The following is a 20,734-nucleotide window of genomic DNA, read 5'->3' as shown; positions in this document are numbered from 1 at the left end:
CGTTGAGCGCGGCGAGCTTTCTGCACACGAGTTGTGCGCCAGGACCCGGGGCGCTGTAACTGGGCACTCCCACGGCCAGAGGCATCAACCCTTGGCCCGGGGCGAACCTCTCCAGCCGCTCTTGTTCCCCGTCCCGCGTCTCGCAGCTGCTAGTCGGTCCTGCTAGGGCACTTCTCGAAACCTGTCCGCAGCTAGGAACCCTGGCCCGACTTTGATGGCCTCGATAACTTAGCGGGGCACCCTGACCTCTTTCCTCCCGCCCCTCTCGCGCCCACCCGGCCCTACCGCCCAGTTTGCCTCCAGCACTGGGGTCGACCAGATACTCTGCGGCTCGGCTGCCGGCAAGACCCGGAGAGTGGAAGCAGCTCGGCCCGCGCTGGGCGCGCGCGCGCGTTCTCGCTCGCTCCTAGCAGGGGTAGTGGGCATGCGCGGCGCGCTGCTGGCTTTGGCGGCGAGCGGGTGAGCGGGCGGGCAGCTCCAGACTTCGCAGGCGGCGGCGGGCGCGGCGGTCTTGCCCAGCGCGAGGCCGGCGCTCTGCTCGCCCGGGAGATCACTGCACTTCAGCCGGGCGCAGACGGCGGCTTGGCGGCTCGCGGAGGATTGGAAGGGCGTGGTCCAGGTCGGGGGCTTTCTCCTGGCCACCTCTAGCCTCGTCCCGCCTCGAGGCGTCTCCGGGGAAAGCCACGGCCCCGAGGGCGGATCCGAGGTAAGAGCCCCTCGGGGCGAAAGGCGCCGGCCGGGGGTCCAGCTGTTTGAACTCAGCTTCGGTTTTAAAAATCCGCCTTTGTTGTGCCTGGATGGAGCGGTGCCAGGCGCCGCGTCCGCTTTCATTCACTTTGCCTGCTTTCAACTGGTGTTGGGAGCCAGGTGTGCCAGGGCGCTGCTACCGGAGCGCGTCCGTGCGCCGGGTTGTGGTGCGCCGCGGAGCGGGTGCTGACCTTCGGCAGCCCAGCCGCCCCGCGCCGCGCGCCGAACCCGGGGCTCCGGGAGGGGTGGGCAGAGAAGATTCTCAGTGTCCTTGTAATATTTCCTGGTAACCTGAGCTTCCGCACATACACCTGCGCTTATCTGGTCGGTGGGGCGACTACGGAACCGGTATCCTCACGGCTTATTTTAGGCTTGGGGTTTCGAGAGCTACCCTCCCCACCCTCAAATGGAGGGGGTCTTTTCGAATTGAGAGTTTGGGGCAAGGTCCCACCATCGCAGACCCTCTCAAATTAAGATAGCTCATTGTTTTTGAATAGTTGTCACTCCTGATTCCTGTTGACTTTCCGTTCTTAGTTTGTTCCACTTTACTCACCATTTTACTTTTGGAAGATGGCCTTTCTGGTTTCTTTGTCAATTAATGCCTTTGGAGATTTCCCCACGTTTGAAGACCCGGCTCGCTTCTCTTCTGGTCACACTTCCTACTTTCAAGGACTATCTGTATGCAAAAATCTGCACGGATTGTTCTCTTCCTTTGCATTGTTTCTCAAATCCTTCTTTTCCTCTAGTACCCATAGTACTGCTGGAATCTCTTTGGGGGTAGGACGCCTGTGGTATTAGGATTTGAAAACCATAGACGTCTAGGGCAGTAGAGCGTTAAGAATTGGAATTCTCCTTTACAAAATGTATTTCAATGAAATGTATTACTGCTTTTCTTTCGAAGGTTTCAGTTTTTGTCTCATAGTAAGAGGAATAGGTAATACCTTAAGTTCAGATAAAACTTGGTTTCAGATGCATATGAACAGCCTCATTTTGGCTTTGTTATTCTTTTGGGAGATAGGAGAATTAAGATTCCTAGAAGAATATAAATACACACACACACCTCTCTCTCCATATGTGTATGGATATATCCATATACGTGTAGATACATATATATGTGTATGTATCCATATGTATCCAGACACACACATATATGGATATACACAGGAGCAGCAAAGTAGCTGTGTTGTGAGTTGCTTCTAATTTATTTCTACTGAGAGGATACCATTCTAAAGGGACTTGGGTTTTGCAAAGTGTGCACTAAATGTAGATCGTGTGGTCATTGAAATTAAAGTCAATGTCATCCTCTCTCACCTAGTATGGATTTTCAGTTTGGATTTGGAGTTTTTCAGACAGATTGTTATAGTTCTTAAGTTGCTAGTGTGAGAAAATTTTGGTCATGAGTTCACACTTTGACTTACAATCAGAAAAATAATGCACTTTATAGAATTGCCACTAAAGGGTATCACAAGTGTAATAACATTTTATAGACATGTTTAGTGCAGAATTCATAGATTAAGACTTTTTAAAATTCCACAAGTCATTCACTCCACAGCAGGGAAAAAAAAAGAAAAGAAGAAAACTTTTTATTCCACTATTCTGAAATAACCACTGTTCACAATATTTGGTACATTCTTTTTGAAATCTTTTTTTCTTCTCACTTTCCAGTGTCCTTGAATATCAATAAATTGTAATTTTCAGCCTTTTATTAATGATGGGAGAATACTTGAAGTTGTATTTAGGGTGATTCTTCAGCATGGTTTGTTCTGGTTTGTTCTCAGGAGTCTAATGTCTAATTTCGAACACTTTGCTTGTTTCTGATCAAATGAAAATAGTTCATTTTGTTTTCATTTCGTATTTTTCCTGTTTTCAATTTTTTATCTATGCTAATAATTTTCATTTATCAGGCCTTTTCTATGCTATAACATAGGCTTCGTACTCTTTGCTTTCAGTCTCTGATAGACCCCAAATCCTGGACCCTTCCTTTTCTTGTGCTATACTACATACATGTTCACTCACTGCCTTTTATTTTTCTGATGAGTCTCCTGTTTTCTTCATTTACCTATTTTAATTCCACAACAGCTCACTTAAACCATGGTTTGTATAAGAGAATATAGTATCCACAATAAAAGATGATAGTTTTTTTTCAAGGTCTCTCTTTAGATGCTTGAAGTTTTGTTGGGTGAGTTTTTTAACACTGATTTCTTTTATATAAAATTTAAGTTAACTTTGGTGAGTTGTATTAAACAGATTTGGATCACCACAAAACAACACAAGTTAATGATAGGTTACCAACTTTCAGACATCTGCAGTGGTATGTAAGGGGAAAAGTGGAATTTTAGTTAAAGTACTTTAGCTATAGGACATCCCTGCTGGGAATTACTGCATGAAATTGTTTGCAGCTGTTAGTGATTGAAAATATTTTCTTAAGGAAAATTCTGTAACAACATAGTTGTCAACATTTTAACTTTGATGTATGCAGGGAAGGTGTTCAGTGTTTCACTACAGCCTCTGCGGTGTTTTCTAGATACATTCTTAGATGGTATTTTAAAAAAATATATATTATTTTTTAGATCAGTTTTAGATTTATGGAAAAAGTGTAAAGAAAGTGCAGTGACTTCTTACATACACTTTTACCCAATTTCCTCTCTTATTACATCTTACATTAATATTTGTGATAATTAATGAAATGGCATTGGTACATTATTACTAACTGAAATTCATATTGTATTTAGCTTTCCTCAGTTTTTTTTTTTTAAAGATTTTATTTATTTATTCAACAGAGAGACAGCCAGCGAGAGAGGGAACACAAGCAGGGGAGTGGGAGAGGAAGAAGCAGGCTCATAGCGGAAGAGCCCGATGTGGGGCTCGAACCCATAACGCCGGGATCACACCCTGAGCCGAAGGCAGATGCTTAACCGCTGTGCCACCCAGGCGCCCCAGCTTTCCTCAGTTTTTATCTGATGTTTTTATTCTGTTTCAGGACCCTACCATCTTAGATACTACATTACACTTAGTTGTCATGTCTCCTTACGGTCCTCTTGGCTGTGACAACTTGTTAGACCTCATTTTTGATGACCTTCACAGTTGTGAGGAGTATTGGTCAGGTGTTGTGTAGGATGACCTTCTGTGGGAATTAGTGTGACTTTGTTCTCATGATCAGACTGGGCTTTTAGTTTTTTGAAAGGAGGATCACAGAAGTAAAATACGGATTGTATTACATCATATAAAGGGTATGTGCTATCAACCTGACTTATCACTGTTGATAATGATCTTGATCACCTGGCTATTGTGTTTGGTACGTTTCTGCCCTGAAAAGTCACTCTTCCTTCCATGCTGTACTTTTAGAAGGAAGTCATTGTGCACAGCACCACATTTAAGGAGTGGATAGTTTTACTTCTCCCTGAGGGTGGGATATCTATATAAATTATTTAGAATTCTTCTGCATGGCAGATTTTTCTTTTCTCCCCATATATGTGTTTATTCAATCTTGTACTTAAATTGGTCTGTACTCATGGATATACATTATATACTTTGGGTTATAATCCAGTACTACTTTATTTCGTTGCTCAAGCTGTTTCAGCTTCGGCTATTGAGAGCTCTTTCAGTTGGTTCCTTTGTCCCTTTGACATGTCTCCATCAGTGTGAGTTTTTTTTTTTTTAATCATTTCCTTACTTTCTGGCGTTAAAAGATGCTCCAGGCTTATCTTTTATATTTCCATTTCCTGTCCCAGTCCTAGAATCAGCCGGAAAACAATCTGTTTCTTCTTCTTGGGAAATAGTGTTAGAAGCCAAGATTTGAATGCTGGGTTCTTGTTGCTACTGGGGCGTCATTGCCTCTAGACCCTCTGATCTACAGAGCAGGAAACAGATGTATGTATACAAACCCTATATATACACCTATCTATACATATTTCTCTATGTAATCGTATGTATCTATGTTAGGCAAAATATGAGTTCATATGGATGCCTACAACTTTACCTACTCCGTTACCACCTGTATCATTCTGGTCTTCTCTTCTCGCTTATCTGTAAACTCATTCCAACTATGAAAAGAAACCTGGCTCCCACCATCTGTCATTCATTTACTTAATTGTCAATCCTTTATATACTTATAGCAGTATTGAAATTGTTCAATTATATTCTTTTTACAGAGAGTAGGAAACAACTTTATCAACTAGAATGCAGTGCTTATGTACAGTTCCTTTGGTTTTAGTTTATAGATTCCATTCCTTTTTCTCCTATCCCACTTAGTGGGGTAGTTGCACACATTACTAATTGTATCAGATCCTTTTGTCACAATTTTCATTCCATCCTGGGATCCTTCTGACCTTCTAAATGATTTTTTAAAAATTTGCATACATTAAAGTTCTCTCTTTGTCCTGTGAAGTTCTCTGGGGTTTGACAAATGCATCATTTCATGTATCCATTATTTTAAGTATCAAAGTATCCTACATTAAAAAAAAAACCTGTGCTTCATTTATCACTCCCTTATCCCCCCTCCTCCTTTCTACCCTCTCCCACAACCACTGACTTTTTTTTTTTAATCCCTATAGTTTTGAGTTTTCCAGACATCATATAATCAGGATCATACAGCCTTGTTAGACTGGTTTCTTTCACCTGTGAATACGCATTTAAGGTTCTTTCATGTCTTATTGTGATTTGATAGCTCACTTCTTTTTATCACTTGATAATTTTGCATTGGGTGGGTGTAACACAGTTTGTGTATCTGTTCATTTATCAATGGACATCTTTGTTGCTTCCAGTTTTTGGCCACTGTGAACAAAGCTGCTACAAATATTCATGGGCAAGTTTTGTGTAGACACAAGATTTCATATCATTTGGGTAAATACCTAGGAACATGATTGCTGGATCATATGACAAGATTATTGTTAGCTTTATAAGATATTGCCAAACTGTTTTCCAGAGCGGTTGTGACATTTTGCATTCCTATCAGCAATTAATGCAAGCTCCCGTTGCTTTTCATCCTTGTCAATTTTTGATACTGTCAGCTTTTTGGGTTTTATGCATTCTAATATCTATTAGAAAATGAGCAAATGTTTTTAATTTAAATAAAACCCAACTTGTCAATTTCATGGATAGACTTTTGGTGTTGTATTTTAAAATCTCATTGCCAAACTTAAGGCCACCTAGATTTTATCCTTTTTTTTTTTTTTTTAGGAGTTTTATAATTTTACTTTTAGGTCTTTGATCCATTTTGAGTCCATTTTTATGAAAGATGTAAAGTCTGTGTCTAGATTCACTTTTTTCACTTTACCAGTACCAAGTAAATGAGATTTTTTAAGTCAAGTAGATTATAAATTGGGCTTAGGATTGAAAAGAAAGTGTTTTTATTTGATTTTTAAAAACCTTCTGCAAAACTGCTTAAAGGAAACAGTTTTGAAATGACTTGGAAACTAAAATGTAGTAATACATATAGACTGTGTGTTGAGATTGGTTCCTGGACATTTGTGGAAGATGAAATTGTTTTATTTTATTTATTTATTTATTTTTAAAAAGATTTTATTTGTTTGACAGAGATAGAGACAGCCAGCGAGAGAGGGAGCACAAGCAGGGGGAGTGGGAGAGGAAGAAGCAGGCTCATAGCGGAGGAGCCTGATGTGGGGCTCGATCCCGTAACGCCGGGATCACACCCTGAGCCAAAGGCAGATGCTTAACCGCTGTGCCACCCAGGCGCCCCTTTATTATTTTTTTTTTAAGATTTAATTTATTTTATTTGATAGAGCACAAGCAGGAGTAAGAGGGAGAAGCAGGCTCCCCACTGAGCAGGGAGCCTGATGCAGGACTTGATCCCAGGACCCTGGGATCATGACCTAAGCCAAAGGCAGACACTTAGCCAATTGAGCCACCCAGGCGCCTGGAAGATGGAATTGTTAATACAGAGTGATATCTATCAGTTCTTTCAGATCTAACAATAAGAAATAATTAATAAGGTTTTCTTTTTCACAAAGATGATCCGAAATAAGGGATTTGCAAGGATATGCTGAGAAGAGGCAGATGATATGTACCATCTAGAAACTTGAGACTTAACTTATCCCATGCCACTCTTCTTGCCAGAAAGAAGTAACTTTTTTTAAAGTACGTTTCTTTTGGTAAACACTTTGTGTTATTGACATTGGGACCAGAATTTTTATATTGTTATGCTACAGATAGAACCACTAGGTTCCAGAAAGTATCTAGTGAGGTCTGACATAGTGAAAATAGCACCTTTGGTATGGCAGGTGTTATACACATTATCTTTTAAAACTCTTACAAGAGCTCTTTAAGGCAGTTCTCCTTATTTCCATATTACAGGTAAGAAATATGTTCAGAAAGATAAAGTGACTTGTCTGTGATCCATATGGGAAGAAAGGGACAGAGTTTGGATGGGAACTTTGATCTTTTTTGTCCAAAACTTTCCAGTTGACAGTATGGTCTCTCATAAGAGAAATAGTGCAAGAATAGTTAGTATCAGGTGTCCTTGATTTTATTCTTTTCTTTAAGGTTGTACATTACTTAAATGACTACTGAGTTAAATGAGAATGGCTCAAAAATTGTATTTTTGAGTTACATGGAAATTCTTTTAACCTTTATCTTTTTTCCTGTTGACTGATCTGCATCTTATTGGCCCAGAGGTGTGAATTATTGGACAATGGTTATAAAGAATGAAGCTCCTTTAAAGAGAGGAACTTGTGAGATTTAGGAAAAATTAAAAAAAAAAAAACACATAATAGTAGAAGTAGCTAATATCTTTTCCTCACTGAATTGTAAGTTTCTTGAGGGCAGGGAACTAAACTCAGTTATCTTTAAGCACAGCATATCGTATATGATATACACTCATAATATGTTTGCTGAATGAAGTAAGCGCTTACTAGCATACTCTTTACAGAAGAATGTTTAGAAGGGGAGGAATTTTCCTCCCAGAAGAAGCTGAACATCGTTACATTTCATTTATTCATTCATTCATCATTTATTGAGCATTTGTGGAGTATCTGTTCTCTGCCAGGCATTGGGAATACAAAGATGAATGAGACAGGATCTCTGCCTTCTGTCTTCGGGGAACCCAGAGAATGGGGCAACCATTTTAGAAGAGTACAGAACTAATGAGAGTATATATTAAATAAACAAGCAAGCGAGCAATGAACTTCGAAATCAGAAAGTCTTTACCTGCCTTAGTTTTCTTATCTTGGAAGTGGAAACAATAATAGTACCTATTTGACACAGTTATTGGGGGTAGGTTAAATGAACAAAAATTATGTTTCTATCTCATTACATAGAAAAAGGGAAAGGCTCACTGTGGCTGAGGAATCAGAAAAATCTTTATTGAAGAGTGTGACATTTGAGTTTTATAGGATGAATTTTTGTGGCCAAGAATAAGAATCTAAGGTGGGACTCTAGGGCATTCCAGGCAGAAAGATGAATATGTTTGACGTGCGGAATGGGTGGATATGACAGGAGAAGTGGGAAATTCTGCACATTCTCACAAAGCCTAAAGGGATATTAGAAAGAACTGAATAATCAGTTATTTTTCATTTTTGTAGTAACAATACAATACAGTTTTCACTGCATTGTAGTAGAAGAGGATAAAGATCCCAAACCTGTTTTAATTGCATGAATCTCCTCTTCTAATCCTATGACTTTCTAAATATAGTCCTTTATGTAGTAGATACTTTTTTTTTCTCCCAGTCCTGTGATACTCAAGTGATTTTACTAAGAAAGATGACTTGTGTGTTTTGGGATGAAATCAGAGGTTCTGTCTCAAACCATGCTTATATTTAGTAGCATGGCAACATTAGAATGTAGCATCCTGTAAAGGCACCATCTAGTCCTGTTGAGCCAATCCAGAATTATAAGAGCCACGAATGGTTTCTGAATAGAACCTGAAAGAATACTTAGCAATGTGCTAAAATAATTTGTTAATTGTATGTGCTTGTTGGGGGTTAGAATTCTACAGCTGAAAAATGTTTTTAATATAAGGGAAGAGGGAAAAAAAAGGAAAGACAAAATAGAAAATAAATGAATATCAATAGAGGGAAGAGAAGTTTATATTTAAAGAGAGTGGCAAAAGTCCAGAACCAGACTACTTCACCGTTACATTTTACCAAATATTTAAAGAAGAGTTAATACCTACCCTTCTTAAACTGCTCCAAAAAATTTAAGAGGAAGAAGTGTTTCCAAATACAATCTCTAAGTTCAGCATTAGTCTGATATGAAAACCTGATAAAGGCACGACAAAAAAAAAGAAAATTACAGACCAATATATATCCCTGATGAATATAAATGCAGAAATCTTCAACAAAATCTTAACAAACTGATTTCAGTAATACATTGAAAGGATCCTATACCAGGATAAAGTGGATACAAAGATATCCACTTTGTATCTGAGGATACAAAGATATTTCAATATCTGCAAATTAGTGTGATATACCACATTAACAAAATGAAGAGTAAGAATTAATATGATCAACTCAGTAGATGCAGTAAAAGCATTTGACAAAGTTCAACATTCATTTATGATAAACACTTTATTAGGAGGGAACATACCCCAACCTAATAAAGGCCATATATGACAAACCCACAGCTAACATCATACCCAGCTGAGAAAAACTGAAAACACTTCTTCTAAGACAAGGTTGCCTACTTTCACCACTTTTATTCAACGTAGTACTGGAAGTCTAGGCACAATATTCAGACAAAATTGGAAAGGAAGAAGTAAAATTCACTATTTGCAGATAACATGCTACTATACTCTATATGGAAAACCCCAAAGGCTCCATAAAAAAACTGTTAGAACTAATAAATTCAGTAAGTTTGCAGGATACAAAATCAACAAGCAAACATCATTTCCTTATGCTGACAGCAAGTTATCTGAAAAGGAAATTAGTAAAGCAATTCCATTTACAATAGCAACAAAAAGAACAAAGTACTTAATAATAATCTAAGGAGGTGAAAGACTTGTATACTGAAAACTACAAAGCACTGATGAAAGACGTTAAAGAAAACACAAACAAATGGAAAGACATCCCATATTCATGGATTGGAAGATTAGTATTATTAAAATGCCCACACCACTCGAAGCAATCTTAAGATTCACTGCAGTCCTTATCAAAACACGAATAGCATTTTTCACAGAACTAGAACAAATCTTAAGATTTGTATGGGACCACAAAAGACCCCAGATGGCCAAAGCAACCTTGAGAAAGAACAAAGCTGAAGGTATCGCACTCCCAGATTTCAAACTGTACTGCAGAGCTGTAGTACTCAAAACAGTATGGTATTAGCACAAAAATAGACCAATGGAACAGAATAGAAAGCCCAGAAATCAACCCACACTCATATGGCCAATTAATCTATAACAAGGGAGGCAAGAATATACAGTGGGGAAAAGATAGTCTCTTTAGGAAGTGATGTTGGAAAAACTGGACAGCTACCAGCAAAAGAATGAAACTGGCCACCTTTTTATACCATATCCAAAAATAAACTCAAAATGGACTAAAGAGCTAAATGTAAGACCTGAAACCCTAAAACTCCTAAAAGAGAACTAGGCGGTAAGCTCTTGGACATCAGTCTTAGCAACATTGTTTTGGATTTGTCTCCTCAGGGAAGGGCAACAAAATTAAAAATAAACAAATGGGACTACATCAAAACAAAAAGCTTTTGCATAGCAAAGGAAACCAACAAAATGAAAAGGCAACCTACTGAATGGGAAAGGATATTTGCAAATGATATGTTTGATAAGGGGTTAATATGCAGAAATATAAAGAACTTAGTACAGCTCAACACTGGGTGCCTGGGTGGCTCACTTGGTTAAAAATCTGCCTTCAGCTTAGGTCATGATCCCGGGGTCCTGTGATTGGGCCCCAAATCAGGCTCCTTGCTGAGCGGGGAGTCTGCTTCTCCCTCTCCCTCTGCTCCCCTCACCCTGCTCATATCTCTCTCTCCCTCTTTCTCTCTCAAGTAAATAAATAAAATCTTTAAAAAAAAATACAGTTCAACAGCAGAAAACCTCAAACAATCCAAACAAAGGGCAGAGGACCTGGCTAGACACTTTTCCAAAGAAGACATAGAGATGGCCAACAGACACATGAAACAATGCTCTACATCACTACTAATCATCAGGGAAATGCAAATCAAAACCACAATGAGATATCACCTTACACTTGTCAGAATGGCTGTTAACAAAAAGACAGGAAATAATAAATGTTGACAAGGATGTGGAGAAAAGGGAATCTTCAGGCTCTGTTGGAAGGAATTTAAATTGGTTCAGCCAACTATGGAAAACAGTATGGAGCTTCCTAAAATAATTAAAAATAGAAATACCATATGATCCAGCAATTCTACTTTTGAGTATTTATTTGAAGAAAATGAAAACACGAATATGTACTTGTATGTTCATTGCAGCATTGCTTATGGTAGCCAGGATATGGAAGCAACTTAAGTGTCCATCAGTAGATGAATGACTAAAGATGATATAATATATATATGTGTATATATATATATATATATATACTTGTGTATATATATATGTATATATACATATATATATACTTGTGTATATATATATGTATATATATATATATATACTTGTGTATATATATATGTATATATGTATACACAATGGAATATTAATCAGCCATAAAAAGAATATTAATCAGCCATTTGTGACATTGTGGATAGACCTAAAGGGTATTATGTAAGTGATATAAACCAGACAGAGAAAGACAAATACCGTATGATTTCCCTTAAATATGGAATCTAAAAAACAAAGGAACAAACAAAACAGAAACAGACTCATATAAATACAGAGAACAAACTGGTGGTTGCCAGAGGGGAGGGGGGAATGGGAGGATGGGCAAAAAGATGAAGGGGATTAAGAGGTATACATTTCCAGGTGTTTTTTTTTTTTTTTTTAGATTTTTATTTATTTATTTGACAGAGAGAGACAGGCAGTGAGAGAGGGAACACAAGCCAGGGGAGTGGGAGAGGAAGAAGCAGGCTCCTAGTGGAGGAGCCTGATGTGGGGCTCGATCCCATAACGCCGGGATCACGCCCTGAGCCGAAGGCAGACATTTAACGACTGCACCACCCAGGCTCCCCTCCAGTTATAAAATAAATAAGTCATGAGGATATAAGGTACAGCATAGGAAATATAGTCAGTAATATTGTAATAATTGTGTCTGGTAACTAGGCTTACTGTGGTAATTATTTCATAATGTATGTAAATGTTGAGTCACTATATTGTATATCTGAAACTAATATAATATGGTGTGTCAACTCTTCTTCAACAACAATAACCAAAAAACTAAAAAAAAAGGGAAAAACATTTTTAAAGTCCTATTAAAGGCTATTGATATGAATTTCATTTTATTTAGAAAGTCTTATTAGCACCATTAAAATGTTATATTTCTTTTAGAGTATCACCATTAAAATATTATTCCTTATTCTAGAAATACATGTGTATTATTGGTATATTATTTATTTGCTTAGTGCAACAATAGAATGTTGCCAGTGTCTGAAATATGAAGTTTGTGATCATTAAACACTGTTATTTTTTTTTGCTGATTCTAGTTTTTGTAATGTTTTGTAATATTGTAATTGTTTCTATTTTTCAATAGAAAATAAAATATTTTAAAGAGTACAAGTAGGGAAACAAATCCATAAAGAAAAGTATGTGTGAAATTTGTCATTGAAGACATCAAATACAATTTGTTTCATCTTCTATAAAAATTTTGACATTTGAAGTTAACGGTATTTTTAGACATGAACATACAGTAAGGTGATTTTAAATATGTTGACTTTTAAATTTAAAGATACATTTAACTTTGATAGATGTAAGAAAATAGAACATTACTATATCTCTTTAAATTTAAAGATATATTTAACTTTGATAGATGTAAGAAAATAGAACATTACTGTATCTCTGTATAGATTCCCCCTCCGCACCCCAATAGCATGCTCGGCTTGTTTGTGTTTGTATGTCTGTGTGTAAGTAATTTCCAGTTTCTTTTCCAGTGTGTTTTCAAACTTTTAACTGTTTTACGACCAACCATATAGTGAGATTTTAAAATATTACTTTTTAATATAGAAAAAAATATTCATTAGAAACCCTGTCTTTAGGTTGAATTGTCTTATTTTAGCATGTTTATCTTCATTATTAAAACTTGTGATGTATAATCTGTTTATTTTTCAGCAATGGAATTCTTTCTGTGATAAAAATCTAGTCATTGGGACAAATCTTATTCCATTTTTCACATGAGACTCATGCATGTAAAGGTGTGGAATTAATATGTGTGTCTAAAGAATTTATATTAAAGAGGATGTTTTTACTTATTGACGAAAGTAGCCCTCTAAAGATTTTAACTGGATTTACATTAATTTACAGATTTGTTTAATGTCTCATCTCTTCTTTATTTTTTATTTTATTTTTAAAGAGTTTATTTTACAGAGAGAGAGAGCACAAGTGGGTGGGGGGGCAGAGAGGGACTAGTGGATTCTGCTGAGCCCCACTCAGGACTTGATCTCATGACCCTGAGATCATGAGCTGAGTGGAAATCAAGAGGTGGATACTTAACTGACTGAGCCACCCAGGAACCCCTCCTCTCTTCTATTTTTAAATGACTGATTCATGATAGCCAAGCTTGAATAATAATGTGTAAAGAATAATAAAACAAAATAATATAAAAAATTATAGCCTCATTTAAATTTAGGAATGATCAGGTCTATATTGTTTGTATATTAGTATATTTGTTATCTTTGTAGAATTACAGAATAAAATGTTTAAAGCTTCAACTTTTCATATTATTTTACTTTTTTTATGTTTCTCTTTTTTTTTAAGATTTTATTTATTTATTTGATAGAGATAGAGACAGCCAGCGAGAGAGGGAACACAAGCAGGGGGAGTGGGAGAGGAAGAAGCAGGCTCATAGCGGAGGAGCCTGATGTGGGGCTCGATCCCATAACGCCAGGATCACGCCCTGAGCCGAAGGCAGACGCTTAACCGCTGTGCCACCCAGGCGCCCCATAATTTTTTTATGTTTCTTATCCAAATAATTGAAACAAAAAGTTTTAGCACCATGTACTATAAGATCTATGCACTTGGCCATATTTCACATTTTTCAGAACTGTCTTAAGACTTGTTGCCTTCTGTGGTCTCGTGAAGAAAATAGTCATAAAAATTCTGAGGCAGGTAAATGACTGTGTGGGTTTTCCCTTGACACGCCTTCCCCACCTTGCTTCCTTCGTCCTTGTTTTACCCCATCCTCTAGCCCTGGTGTCTGGCAGTCTTTCTCAATCCTCAGATGACTCAGTTGAAACACGCATCTTGCGTTACTTTGCTATCTTTCCAGTTACTGTTCTAACTTCTTCTCACTGCCTGGTGAGATCCCAGTCATGGAGAGTGAAGTCTGAATAAAAGGGGCATTCATGGTGCTTATGACAGTGAAGGTTAAGTTTAGGCTGCTAGAGGGTTTGAAACAAAGGACTGATTGAAGCCCTCATCACCTTGGTCTTATTTGGGTAGTAAGTAAATTATTTTGGAAGTAGTAAGTCTCAGTAGGAAGATAAATGAAATCCTGTCCAGACTGAATATATTAACAGTGATTAGCTTGAGCTGGAATACATTTTAACACCAGTTTTTGTACTAATTAGGACAGATCCACTATGGTTTTGTTTGTATATTAGAATATATGCTACTGGCTCCCTCCCTCCCTCCCTCCCTCCCTCCCTCCCTCCCTCCCTCCCTCCCTCCCTCCCTCCCCCTTCCTTCCTTTCTCTTTCTTTTCTTTTCTCTTCTTTCTTTCTTTCTTTCTTTCTTTCTTTCTTTCTTTCTTTCTTTCTTTATCTTTCTCACATTTTGTTTTGTAGGAGCCCCTTAACACTGTAGGAAATTTTAGAATTTGAATTCAAATATATCCCAAGTGAAGTCATATAATATAAAAAATAATTTTACATGCAATACTACATAGCCTTCTAAAGGGTCTTCAAACAAGAATAAAAGTCTCTTTATCTTACCTCTAAGACTTCCTGCCCTCCACCTATATCTGTTACCAGTAATTTCCATTTTCTTGCTCTGCCAGGTAGTTAATGGAATATTTGAAGTATGAATTTGTGAGCTGTTACTTTATTGTGGACTAGAAGACCTGAGAATAGGGAATAAGTTAGCCTAATGGCTACCAGTTATATTTTGTTTTATATATGTGGTTTTCAAGGGTACTTATATGATCAAACTAAAAGATTCCAGACTAATGGATAAAGTAGTAAAATGATTGGGAAAACTAGCAGCGGTAGTATCTGATCGTAGAAATAGTTTGGTATGACAAGAGTAGAACCGTAAAATTTCACAGGGATGTATAAATCATTTTTACCATCACGGAGCTCTTCATAAGCTACATCTGGGGAACTTTGATTATACATATTATACATACGTATATATACACAACTTTGATTATACATATTGTAACAATGTATTATGTGATAAAAATGTTTATTCAAATAAACGCAAAATAAAAGACTTTGGGTTCAGAACATGGACATTCTTAATATTGCAAGATTTAACAGCCTGATCTTTCTAGCCAACATCGATTCTATTAAGCTAATGTAGACATTAATTGGATTTTAGACATTAGGGGTAACAAACACTTACTATATATGGAGGCTGATCTAGTTACATATTCTCTTTTTTTTTTTTTAAAGATTGTATATATTTATTTGACAGAGACAGCCAGCGAGAGAGAGAACACAAGCAGGGGGAGTGGGAGAGGAAGAAGCAGGCTCCTAGTGGAGGAGCCTGATGTGGGGCTCGATCCCAGAACGCCAGGATCACGCCCTGAGCCGAAGGCAGACGCCCAACTGCTGTGCCACCCAGGCGCCCCCCTAGTTTCATATTCTTGAGAGAGCAGACAGGAATTTGGGGGAAAGCTTTTTAGATTAGGTAGCTGATCCAAGCCTGCTGAGTTTTTCTCTCTTCCAAAGGACAAGAGCCTGTGGATTTTTGCAAGGGATTGATTGGAGAACATAATTTTTAAGGCCAAAGAAACTAATTCAGCTCAGAGTGTTGTTTTGTTTTGTTTTCCTGAAAGAACTTCTGAAAACTTCTAGCCGTGATCTTTCAGCTTCCTATTCCTCCCTCTCTAATTATTCTTAGCAAGTTTTGTGACTGCTGTCAACCCTAGTGGTCACTGGGAAGGATACTACTGGACCGAAATTGCTTTTAAAAGAAAATTGCACAAGAGGAACATGCACACGAATGCATACTGAATAAATAAAATGCATATGGAACTGTTCTTCGTGTGTAAGGGTGAGTTTTGTTTGTTGTAGTAGTGATAGAGCTTGTTTGATCCCTTTCAGCTTTCTGCAGTAATTCTTCTTGTGATATGCATATGTGAGATAGTTATGCAAGATTAGGGATTTGGCTAAACTATTAGCAGAGTCATTGGCTTAATTCAACCCAATTTAATTTCTTGATTATAATAGTCTTGGACATATACAGCTTTATTTAATAGAAAATAGTTTTGTTTCAGTTAGTGGAATTTATATGTCAGTAAAGAAACATGAAAAAAATACTAAGTGCCTACTAAGTGCTGGATGTATTACTAAATAAAGAAGATGCTGCAATCGAGACAGATAAAATTTATATCCTTCCTGAATTTACACGTCAGAAGCCTAAATTAAAAGAAGCATAACAGCTTAAAGATCAGATTCTAGGTAAATGGTCAAAAATGTGGAAAAAAAAGAATAACCATTCTGGCCTTCTCTCCTTCCTTCCTTCTCTCTAACTTCTAAGAAAGCGAAGATATTCACATTTTGTATTATAATTTTTACATGTACTGATATTGTAGATTTATAAGTACTTTGAAATTATGTGTGATTTTACAATAATTTCACTACAGGAAGATTTATTTATGAAGAGCTTTGGGGAAAATTATAATACAGCAGTATTCCCTTTGAAAGATTTTCAGCAGTTAAGGTTAATTTAAGATCAGATCAGACAAGCATGGTTTGTGTTTTTTCTATAAACACAATTCAGTTATTTTTTTCTTGGAAACTTTAAGGAATGAAGAAGCCATTATTCATAAAATGAAGTCATGCTGAAGACTGAGTGCTGGTTGTAAAGTGTTAATCTTTAGAGATGGGGAAATATTTCTTATCTTGAATTTGGAATGTGGGTAACTTTAAGACTGCTGTATGAAGCAACATTGCCTTTGCATTTTACTTACAAGAGAGAAAAATGTGGACTCCCTTTAGTGGAGCAAAGCACTTTCTGACACATCTCTCAAATTACACACCATTGAAATGAGCCCCACAATGTGTTTGGCTCACGTGTTTCTAGTTAGCTACTAAGAATGAAAGATTCATAACGATCTATTTCAAAAAACATCTTTATTTGCATTGCAAAGAGCTTAATTGTTTGGAAACAGGATCAAGAATTGCTTTCAAGTTGTAAGTTGGCATGTATGGGTTGGGCCATGATTAGCATTGAACTTTAAAAAACAAAATTTCTGTGCAAAGAAGGTTCTCAATAAATATTTATCGAAGCACTGATTACTATGTTGACTGTAGGAGGATAAAAGTGCCTGGGTTTTCCCACATTGTTAGTGATGTGGACCAAATATTTTTGTAGCTATTATAGAAAGTCCTGATAACCTTTCCTTTATCTTGCCTTTTGGGCAGTGTATAACAGAATCACAGGGAGGAGGAAGTCATACAAACTTGCCAGACAGATGATTGGAGTCCCTGTGGCAAGCTTGTGACCTAATTTTCCAAGCTTGTCTACCCAACTGTAGAGTTATAGCTATATGCTGTTAGCTTGAATAACACTGGCCTTGTATACAAGTTTGGGGGCTGGGGAAAGAAGGGGGAATAGATATATAAATCTCTCTCTCTAGTGTTGCCAGATCCATAACATAGAAGTACTTTTGTTAAAAAAGAAAACTTAATTCATTATTTCCTCATTTTGGTTTCTTGTATGGGTCTCAAACAAATAATTAATAGAGGACCTTATTTATTTTTTAAAGATCGATGGCATACTCAGTTATTTTTGAAGTTTGTTTTGAAGACTTTTTTTTTTTTTTTAAAGAAAAAGGTAGAATGAGAGTGTGTTGGTTAAAGATGGAATTGTTTCCATGCTTTTCTTATGCAGTAAATTAGTTTGTGCATTTCGGGTAGCAGTTCCTTGATGATCCCAAGATGATGAGACCGTTTTCTTCTCATTAAGCAAATATTTATGAATACATGTAGTCGATTGTTTAGTAAAGTTACATGATTTCCAGCCTTTGTTACATGTTTTACAAATCGCTACTGCAAAAATGAGAATTTTAAATACCAGTATGAGGCAGTTTTGTTAGGTTATACGCTATCTTCTACTCGCCATCTTGCCTCTGTAATGTTAGCCAGACATGGATAAGACCTTTATTTTTCTCCTGGTATGTATATAGTTCATGTCATATGCTGTTTTGAAATATGTTGAACCAGCTGGGATGATAAAACTGACACAGACTCATGTCATCTGGACTTAAATAAGTCTCACTATTTTTTCTAGTAAGTACTTAGAATACTTATTTGCCTCTACCACATCATTGTCTCTCTCCCCACCCCCAACAATTTCTGACTTCTCTCTAGCATCTCTCGAAGGGGCCAGTAAACCCAGTACTAAAATATTTCATGCATCTGTCTTTAGCAGGTAATTGGTCCCACGCATATCTTTAATACCCAACAGCATCGAGGTATCTCATTCATTTTCCTTCTTTCTCTGGGGGGGTGATTGAATTTCTTTGGCCTCAGGATTGCCTTCTAATTTTCAACTTGACTTAAACCAAATTGTAGTAAGAGAATCATTATTAATCAAAATTAATAACATTGGAATGTAATTTTAATAATTTAGGCCTCTGTCTCTTGTAGGATGTATTATGGAATCAATTTAAAATGTTATTCTTCTCTGTCTTACATGTATGTGTCTATGTCAGATTGTTTATATTCTAAGCTCCTAGAGTCCATGTGTCTCTGAATTCTCTTGATGCGATGTTATGTGTATCTGGAAGTTATTTTCTTAATGTCCTCTTTCTGCTGCCTTATTTCTGTTGTGTTCCCAGCAGAGATTCCTGAGGAGAACCTTATTACCTGTTGTTTCCTCTTCCTCGCTCTTCCTACAGTAGTCCGCCCACTGCAGTCCAGTGCCTGAGCTCATCACGCCTCTAGGTCATTTGAAGTCTTGTAAACGCCAAGCCAGAGGGCAGATGTTTAGTTTTTATCTTACTTGGTTTTTCTGTAGCATTTGCTGCAAGCCCTTAGAGGACACGGACTGTGTTTTGTTCACTATTGAACTTTTTATTGCTTAGAATTTGTAGCACTTTGTAGTCCATTTGCTGAACGAATGTATGCTTGTAATGATCACTTTTTTTTTTTTTTTTTTTTTTTAAAGAATGTTCTCTTCCTTTGGCTCCCATGGTGCTTGCTATTCTTTCCTGGTTTACATCCTGCCTCTCTTTCGTTACTTATTTGCACTTAGATGTTCTTTCAGAAGCTCTGCTCCTAGGACTTTAATATGTATCCAAAAGTTGTTCCGAAGTGGTAGGTAATTTCCTCAAGTGAATTGTAGCTCCATCTGTTGGTAACAAAGAAAGCCGTGCTTTTTTTTTTTTTTTTTTTTGGCTCTGTTTATGGTTTTGTTCATAATCTGAACACTCACAAGTTGAGAAGTTTCTGAGTTTTCCAGAATTCTTTCCTCAGCTGTCATCTCATTTCATGTTTCATGGCTTTCCAAGATGACTTCAGCACTTCACATTGTTCTCATTAGAACAGTGACTTTGAATTTTTTCTCTCTTGCTGGTAGCAATGCCCTAAACTCTAATCCTTTGTTTCTGACTATCCCTGAAGGTTGCACAGGCCTCTTAGACTTCACATTTACCAAAATATATTTGTTGCATTTTTCCTAATCCTGCTCCCCTCTCTCTCTCTCTTTTTTTTCCCCCCGCATTCCTCAAAATGGAGCCACTATTACTGAAATGGCAACATTAATGATCTGTGAATCTTTCTGGACTCTTTTCTTTGCCTTATCCACCACTCTGTCCCACCTTTAAGTGATCAGTCACCAAATCCTTTGATTCCTATTACAGAATGGCTGACAGAGCACTCTCTTCTTCTCTGTCCTCACTGCTAATCATATTATTACCTTGCTTAAAACTCTTCAGTGTTCCCCATATGCTCGTTATAAAGTCCACTTCCTCTTTATAGTGGCACACAACGAAGGCTCTCTGTGACACAGTCTCCCTACTTTACTTCCAGGTCTCATTCTTTGACTCTTGTACTCCACAAATGCTCTAATAATTGTAGTAATTGAATACACTTAGCTTCATGCTTCCAGGACTTCATATAAGCTATTTCCTCGGCTTGGAGTTTGCTCTCTGTCAACCTCATCATTTTGTCTATATTATTTTACATTTGGCTTAAAGGTTACTTTCCCGGAGAAAATTAGTCTCTTCTTTGTGTCCAAGTGGTATCTTATACTTACTTTAGAGTAGTAATTACGTTGCATTTTATGATTTATTTACTTCTTTTTCCCTTTAACTAGTCTGAACACTTGCAGGTAGAAAATGTGTCTAAAATCTTTGTCTTTCTTGTGCCTTAGCCATGTTAAGTATACAGTATGTACTCAGTTTTTGTTTTAATACCTTTTCAAGGAATGAATGTTTAAAATGCTTTTTGATGTTAGTGAGATTCCAATAGCTCTTCTGCATGTAAACAAAGGATGATAGAAAAACTGAGCAGGGTTCATTTGTTCACTGTTTGACTGTTTCACCTGTTCTCTCTCCCAGAGTGTTCTGGAGGTGAACTTGTAAGGTAGACACAGTTTATCTGCAATATCATTCTGTTTCTTTCTCCCTCTTCATTTTTCCATATTTTGGACCTAGATGTCACAAGGTTGTTCTCCAGCTGCCCAAGACATACCACTGTTCCCATCCTTCGACCTTTATGAAGTTTGACATTCAAGTTATAT

At 37.3% G+C, this 20,734-nt stretch overlaps 1 protein-coding gene across 4 annotated transcripts in view; it reads left to right on the top strand.

The window, feature by feature from the left end:
• The first annotated feature begins 470 nt into the window (after positions 1 to 470).
• The window catches only part of EPS8 (EGFR pathway substrate 8, signaling adaptor), a 175,387-nt gene continuing 155,123 nt past the window's right edge, over positions 471 to 20,734 (top strand). Inside the window, exons 1-2 of one of the 4 annotated variants that reach the window (XM_087855658.1) lie at positions 476 to 706; positions 5,301 to 5,366. The gene's annotated coding sequence lies outside the window, so the exon portion shown is untranslated. Of the gene's footprint in view, positions 707 to 5,300; positions 5,367 to 20,734 lie in introns of all 4 variants that reach the window. The other 3 variants (XM_045781425.2, XM_087855659.1, XM_045781422.2) reach the window with 3 other exon arrangements.

Source organism: Ursus americanus, chromosome 25, assembly GCF_024610735.1.
Source record: "Ursus americanus isolate L20-20 chromosome 25, mUrsAme1.1.p, whole genome shotgun sequence".
In the NCBI taxonomy this organism is placed as follows: Eukaryota; Metazoa; Chordata; class Mammalia; order Carnivora; family Ursidae; genus Ursus; species Ursus americanus.
This window is presented reverse-complemented; position numbering and strand designations above follow the sequence as displayed.